Genomic DNA, 6,504 nt, shown 5'->3' on the forward strand with positions numbered 1-6,504 from the left:
GCAGCCAGTATCAGCAGCTCCGGCCTGAACGAGTCCTTTTTTCTCTTTAATACATGTTTCTTTGTTGTTTTTGTTTTTCTATTGTGGACTGCTGCCCCCCACAATGGAGCTCAGAATTCTATGGACAGTTGTGTTCTTTATTACATTTTTTACGGCGTCTTTGTCCGGCGAGCGCGTGGAGGTCCAACCTCCCATTGTTTACAGCAGGGATCAGCTATTAGCCCTCGGAGCATCCGCTGCCCTGCCTACCGCCGAGCAAGCTAACATCCCCCGCGAGGTGAGGAGGAAGAGACGCGATACTCGGGCCGGGACCGGCGTCGCAGTAAAGTTAGGAGGTACCGGCCAGCGATTCCATCTATTATTATGGGGAATGTGAGATCTCTCCCCAATAAGTAGACGAACTGGCGGCTCTTACCCAACATCAGGGGAGCTACAGGGGGTGCAGCCTGATGTGCTTCACAGAGTCGTGGCTAACTACGCTAACTCCGGACTCACACGTAAACATGGATGTTTTTCATCTGATCCGGGCCGACAGAACAGCGGAGAGTGGTAAGAAGAGAGGAGGGGGTCTGGTTGTGTTTGTAAACGTGTAACTCTGGGCATTTATCTATCAAAGAGACGCCATGCTGAAAGGACTGTTACGCAGTGAGGGGTGGTGAGGGAAACATCAGACTTCACTCCATCCCAATTAAAGTAATTGTTTTATTGTCTCTTGCCAACATCATGCACATGCAGACAGCAACTTTTCAAAATAGCCCCCCAATCCATTTCCTGCTCCCTTTAAATACTCTAAAGACACACCTTCTTAATACAGACTGGCCTATAAAAGAGCTGCAATTGAGGCCGGCTTCCTCTTTACTGGGAAAACAAGATGGCCACCACAAAGGTAACCTGCAACACTTTGTTACTTAAATGCTTCCCAACAAGGACATTGAGCTGCTAGTGGTTAGCATGAGACCGTACTATCTACCGCGAGAGTTTATACCTCCCTGTCCTCCACTCTCCCCACCTTCACCCAGTATGCCACCTGCTACACCAGAGACAATAAAACATTGGACGTATTGTATACCAACACCAAGGAGGTGTGTATAAACCTCTAGTACACAGAGAACCAGTTGTGAAACGCACAGTAAGGAAATGGTCGGCAGAGACTGAAGAGGCCCTGAGGGACTGTTTCCGTTCTACTGTGTGGAACAACCTCTGCAGCCCCCTGGAGGATGACCTCAACAGCATCACAGACTGCATTACGGATTACATGAACTTCTGTGTGCACAACACCGTGCCCATCAAAAAGGTACGTTGTTTTGGGGTGGGTGAATGACCTAAATAAATATTTTAATAGGTTTGATCAACCACCCGCCCCTCCCACAGCATCGTCCCCCCTGCTGCAATCTCCTTCATCTCAGGACTTCACACCTCTCAGCTTCCCACCTCCCAGCTCCCAGTCATTACACCCACCCCCGGCTTCTGTGGACTCCAACATACACCCCCCTCCCCCAAAATCCACTCTTTCTATCTCAGCACTTCAAGTGAGGAACGAGCTTCGCAAGATCAAGGTGAGGAAAACTGCAGGTCCAGATGGCATCAGCTCCTGGCTCCTGAGATGCTGCACAGATGAACTGTGTGGCATCCTAGGATATCAGTTCAACCTGAGCCTGTCACTGGGGAAAGTACCACAGCTGTGGAAGACCTCCTGTGTGGTACCGGTACCAAAGACCTCCCATCCCAAGGACCTCAGCAGCTACAGGCCGGTAGCCCTGACATCGCACCTGATGAAGACCCTCGAGAGGTTGGTTCTAAACCATCTGCGCCCCCTGGTGAGGTCTTCATTGGATGCACTACAGTTTGCTTACCAGCCAGGCATTGGGGTGGAGGACGCCATCATCTACCTCCTGCACCGAGCTCTGACTCACTTGGAGAAGCCTGGAAGCACTGTGAGGATCATGTTCTTTGATTTCTCCAGTGCTTTCAACACCATCCAGCCATGACTTCTGAGAGACAAGCTGGGGCTATCGGGAGTGGACCACCACATGTCCCAGTGGATGCTGGACTGCCTCACAGAACATCCACAGTATGTGAGGTCACAGGGCTGTGTCTCTGATACACTGGTCTGCAGTACGGAGGCCCCACACGGAAACTGTGCTGGCCAGCTCCCCCACTGACCCCAGTAAGCACCCCCATACTCCGCAACCTGCCAGGGAAAGGGGGCCAGGCCCATCCGAAGAGGCCCTGAGGGACTGTTTCCGTTCTACTGTGTGGAACAACCTCTGCAGCCCCCTGGAGGATGACCTCAACAGCATCACAGACTGCATTACGGATTACATGAACTTCTGTGTGCACAACACTGTGCCCAGAACAGCAGCGCCGCCCGGCCCCACAGAGCCCGGGACAGCCCACCTGACCCCACCTCAGAGAAAACTGCACCCACCCTCTCATCCACTCATCTTCCAGACTACACAAGACAATAGACGCCCAGGCTGAGATCTTCCTCCATCTCTCCTGTATCTTCCCCTCCTGCAGAGTGAGTTCCTGAAGAGAGGAGAGCTCCTGCAAGATGTAACAACCTCCCCCACCAGTTGAAGAGCCCCCCAGGTGGCTTGATGCACTGGCGGCACCCTGCGCCAGGGCCGGGCCCACCACGCTGCCACCTACAGAAGTTCTCTGACGACTCTGCCATAGTCGGCCTCATCACAGGTGAGGACGACTCAGAGTACAGACAGTGGACTCTGGACTTTGTAGACTGGTGTCAGCAGAACCACCTGCTGATCAATGCCGGGAAAACCAAGGAGTTGGTGGTGGACTTCCGGAGACGCAGACCCACCACACTGACACCGGTGAACATCTAGGGGGAGTGGACATTGAGATAGTGGACTCTTATAGGTACCTGGGTGTTCACCTGAATAATAAACTGGACTGGAGCCACAACACTGATGCTCTTTACAGGAAGGGTCAGAGCAGACTCTACCTGCTGAGGCGGCTGAGGTCATTTGGAGTACAGGGAGCGCTTTCAAAGACCTTCTATGACTCTGTGGTGGCATCTGTCATTCTTTACAGTGTGGTATGTTGGAGCAGCAGTTTATCGACAGCTGAGAAGAAGAGGTTGGATAAACTCAGCAGGAAGGCCAGCTCTGTTCTGGGATGCACCCTGGACCCAGTGCAGGTGGTGGGAGACAGAAGGACTCTGGCCAAAATAACATCTCTGATGGACAGAGTCTCTCACCCCATGCATGTAAATGTTGCTGAATTGCAGAGCTCCTTCAGTGACAGACTGCTGCGTCCTCGATGCATGAAGGAGTGTTTCCGTAGGTCCTTCCTCCCAGCAGCTGTCAGACTGTACAATCAACACAGCTCCCAACAAACATAGATGTTTATATCTGCGCTGTAACTGCAATAATTTAATCAATCGATTCGCACTACAACCTGGTTTGACTCTTATCTGTAGTTATTTTTATTTAATTTAAAAACTGTACAGTACTCTGTTTATAGTAAGCCAGAACAAGAATCCTCATCACGAGATTGTGTCTAGTGTAATATTAAAGACAGCAAATGCTGGCTGACATACTGGCACTCACAAAAGAATCAAAGCTGCTGGGTACGGCACATTATGTCAAACACTGGGGGTTTCATTGGAGTAATACCAATATTTTTAAGAAATGAACTAAATTGGATTCTTTACTATTAAGTCTTTAACCTCTTGATACCCTTAAGTGGACTATAAGAACCAGTTTTCATTTTAACCAAAGACCAATGAAAGAAATACTGAAAGCAAAGCTAGGGTAACTTTAGAGCTAGCTGGAATGATTAGTTGCTTTCAGTTAGCAGGCTCCGTGTTACAGGGCAATATGCTTTCCTGTCAGGGTACCTGACCAGTGACCCTGGTTTTGGTTTTGTATGTTGTATTCTTTGACTTGGTGTTTCTGTGGTTTGGTTTCTATATTTCTTGCTCCATAGGTTCTTTATTGTCTCCTGATTTCTATCTTGGGTTTTGTTTGTATGCCTTCCCTGTGTTTAGTGTATTGCCTTTTTTGTGTCTCTGTGTTAGGTTCACGTTGCTATGTTATGTTTCCTGTTTTACTTTGAAGGTCAATGTCTTATGTGAGTGTGTCTGGTTTTGCGTCCCTAGTCTCATTAGCCCTGATTTCTCCCAGCTGTGTTTCCCTCCTGTCTCCCATTCTTCGATTGCTCCTGTGTGTGTATATAAGCCCTGTGTTTCCTTTTGCTTGTTGCTGGTCCTTCTGTGTTGTCTCCCTGTGTTCCTCTATGCTGTCATTCTTCATGTACCTCCAATCTCAGTCTCCTTGTGTTCAGGTTTTTTGTTTAAAACAAAGCATTGCGAAGGCCCACGGTGGGTGTTGACGCGATGTGATTTCTGCCCAGTGGCGGGAGTAACTATGACTCTCTTAAGGTAGCCAAATGCCTCATCATCTAATTAGAGACACGCATGAATGGATGAACGAGATTCCCACTATCCCTAGCTGCTATCTAGCGAAACCAGAGCCAAGGAAACGGGCTTGGCAAAATCAGCGGGGAAAGAAGACCCTGTTGAGCTTGACTCTAGTCTGGCACTGTATTAACTCAATTGATATAAAATCAGACACAAAACATAAAAAAAAAACATAAAAAGTAAAAAAGGTTATATTTTTTACTGTAACAACCACAAACATGTTTATTGAATCATATTTCATAACTTTAAATGCAAATATAAGTTGTCAATTTTAAAATCCTATGTACAAGTTTTGCAAACAAAGTTATTTGCAGCTGTTTACCTTTTTTTTAAACAAAAAACCCCATTTCAAACTATTTATATAACAATCAGCTGTTCTGCATTCAATAAGATGCCACACAAATTATTTGTGCCACTCCAAAAAAATAATTTCTGTCCACTATAAAGAAGAACATCACAGCCTGATACCTGCATGTCTGACAGCAGCAGGTGTATCACTCATCCTGTTTTCATTCAGCAGTCGCCTCATTGTTCTGACACAACACAAAACTATCCACAACACTACACACTAACTACACAAGACAACACATTAACTACACACTCCAAACACCTTAAACGTCACAAATCTCTCACTTCTCAAAACTCGCTCTCTCTCTTTTTCTGCTGTCTTTCTCTCTCTCTCTCTCTCTCTCTCTCTCTCGCCGTCACACCTAAAACTTCCCCGTCTTCCTAAACAACCAAATGTCATGTTGCCATATCTTTTTTTTTTTTTGATTGGCCGACATGGTGCATTTTTTCCACCAACACGAAAGAGCTGTTTTTGTTTTGTTTTTTTATTTTTTTTGTCATAAGCAGAGAGTGGTTGCTAGCACTGTCCTTAAATTCAGGAAAAAACAGGTAAACAGGTTTATCATGACTGGTATATGTCACCTTGTTGCTTTGTCATCTTGAAGTGGTCATGTGATTGGCTTACCACGACTACTTTATTCTTCCTCAGTCAAACAGCAGCACACATGCAATTGTTTTGCCCCCTTAGCCCCAGGTGTTATGCCAAAAAGTGATCGTCTGCCAGAAAATGATTGCCGTCCGCGGGAGCGCTTAGCTGCTTAAAGCTGTAGTGCCCGGATTACTTACGTAGACAGCTACTTCCGTGCAACTGATATAAGAAGCGGTAAGCTGAAGATAGCTTCAACCGTTTGTTTGTTGAAAAATAGTAACGCGACCGCACCGCATTTTCTTGTTAGTAACGGTAACGGCATTGTAACCATAGGAATAGTAATTAGTTAGATTACTCGTTACTGAAAAAAGTAACGCCGTTAGTAACGCCGTTACTTGTTACGCCGTTATTCCCATCACTGGATATGAACAACCACAACCATTGACCTTTCCTAAATCCAGTAGGGCGGTGCCATCATTCTCTCTCTCTGCAGAGTATCACTTCCTGTTACAACACAAAGTGGCTTTGTGTAGCTTATCTGTATAGCTAATTTAAGCAAGATAACTTACTAAGTGTAATCTCCAAGTGCTTCATCCAAAGCACTCTTTGTTCATTCACTCCCTGTGTCTTTAGGAATTCGCTAGCTTATCTTAGCTCATAACTGACTCACTAGCAGCATGATTAATGTAATAAATGTAGCCCATTTGCAGCTCTGGACGCCAGGATCACTGAATTGGTGTGTGTACATCAAAAAAATAGGCAGGCCCTTGTAGCTGGTGCAGGCGAAGCTAGACCCCGTTAGCTCTCCCCCGGCAGCCGAGCCAATCTCCAACCTTCCTTTTATCTCAAAAATTCTTGAAAGAGTAGTTGTCAAACAGTTGACAGATCATCTGCAGAGGAATGGCTTAAAGATTTTCAATCAGGTTTCAGAGCTCATTACAGCACAGAAACAGCTTTAGTGACGGTTACAAACAGTGTTGGGTAAGTTACTTTAAAATAGTAACTTAGTTACATTACTAGTTACTTCTCTCAAAAGTAACGCAGTTACTTCAAGTTACTCGTTACTTTCAAAGTAACTAGTTACTAGGGAAAGTAACTTTGGTTTTACTCAGAATTCTCTTGT

Source organism: Pundamilia nyererei, unplaced genomic scaffold (genome assembly GCF_000239375.1).
Source record: "Pundamilia nyererei isolate P.nyererei 1_Seehausen unplaced genomic scaffold, PunNye1.0 scaffold00029, whole genome shotgun sequence".
In the NCBI taxonomy this organism is placed as follows: Eukaryota; Metazoa; Chordata; class Actinopteri; order Cichliformes; family Cichlidae; genus Pundamilia; species Pundamilia nyererei.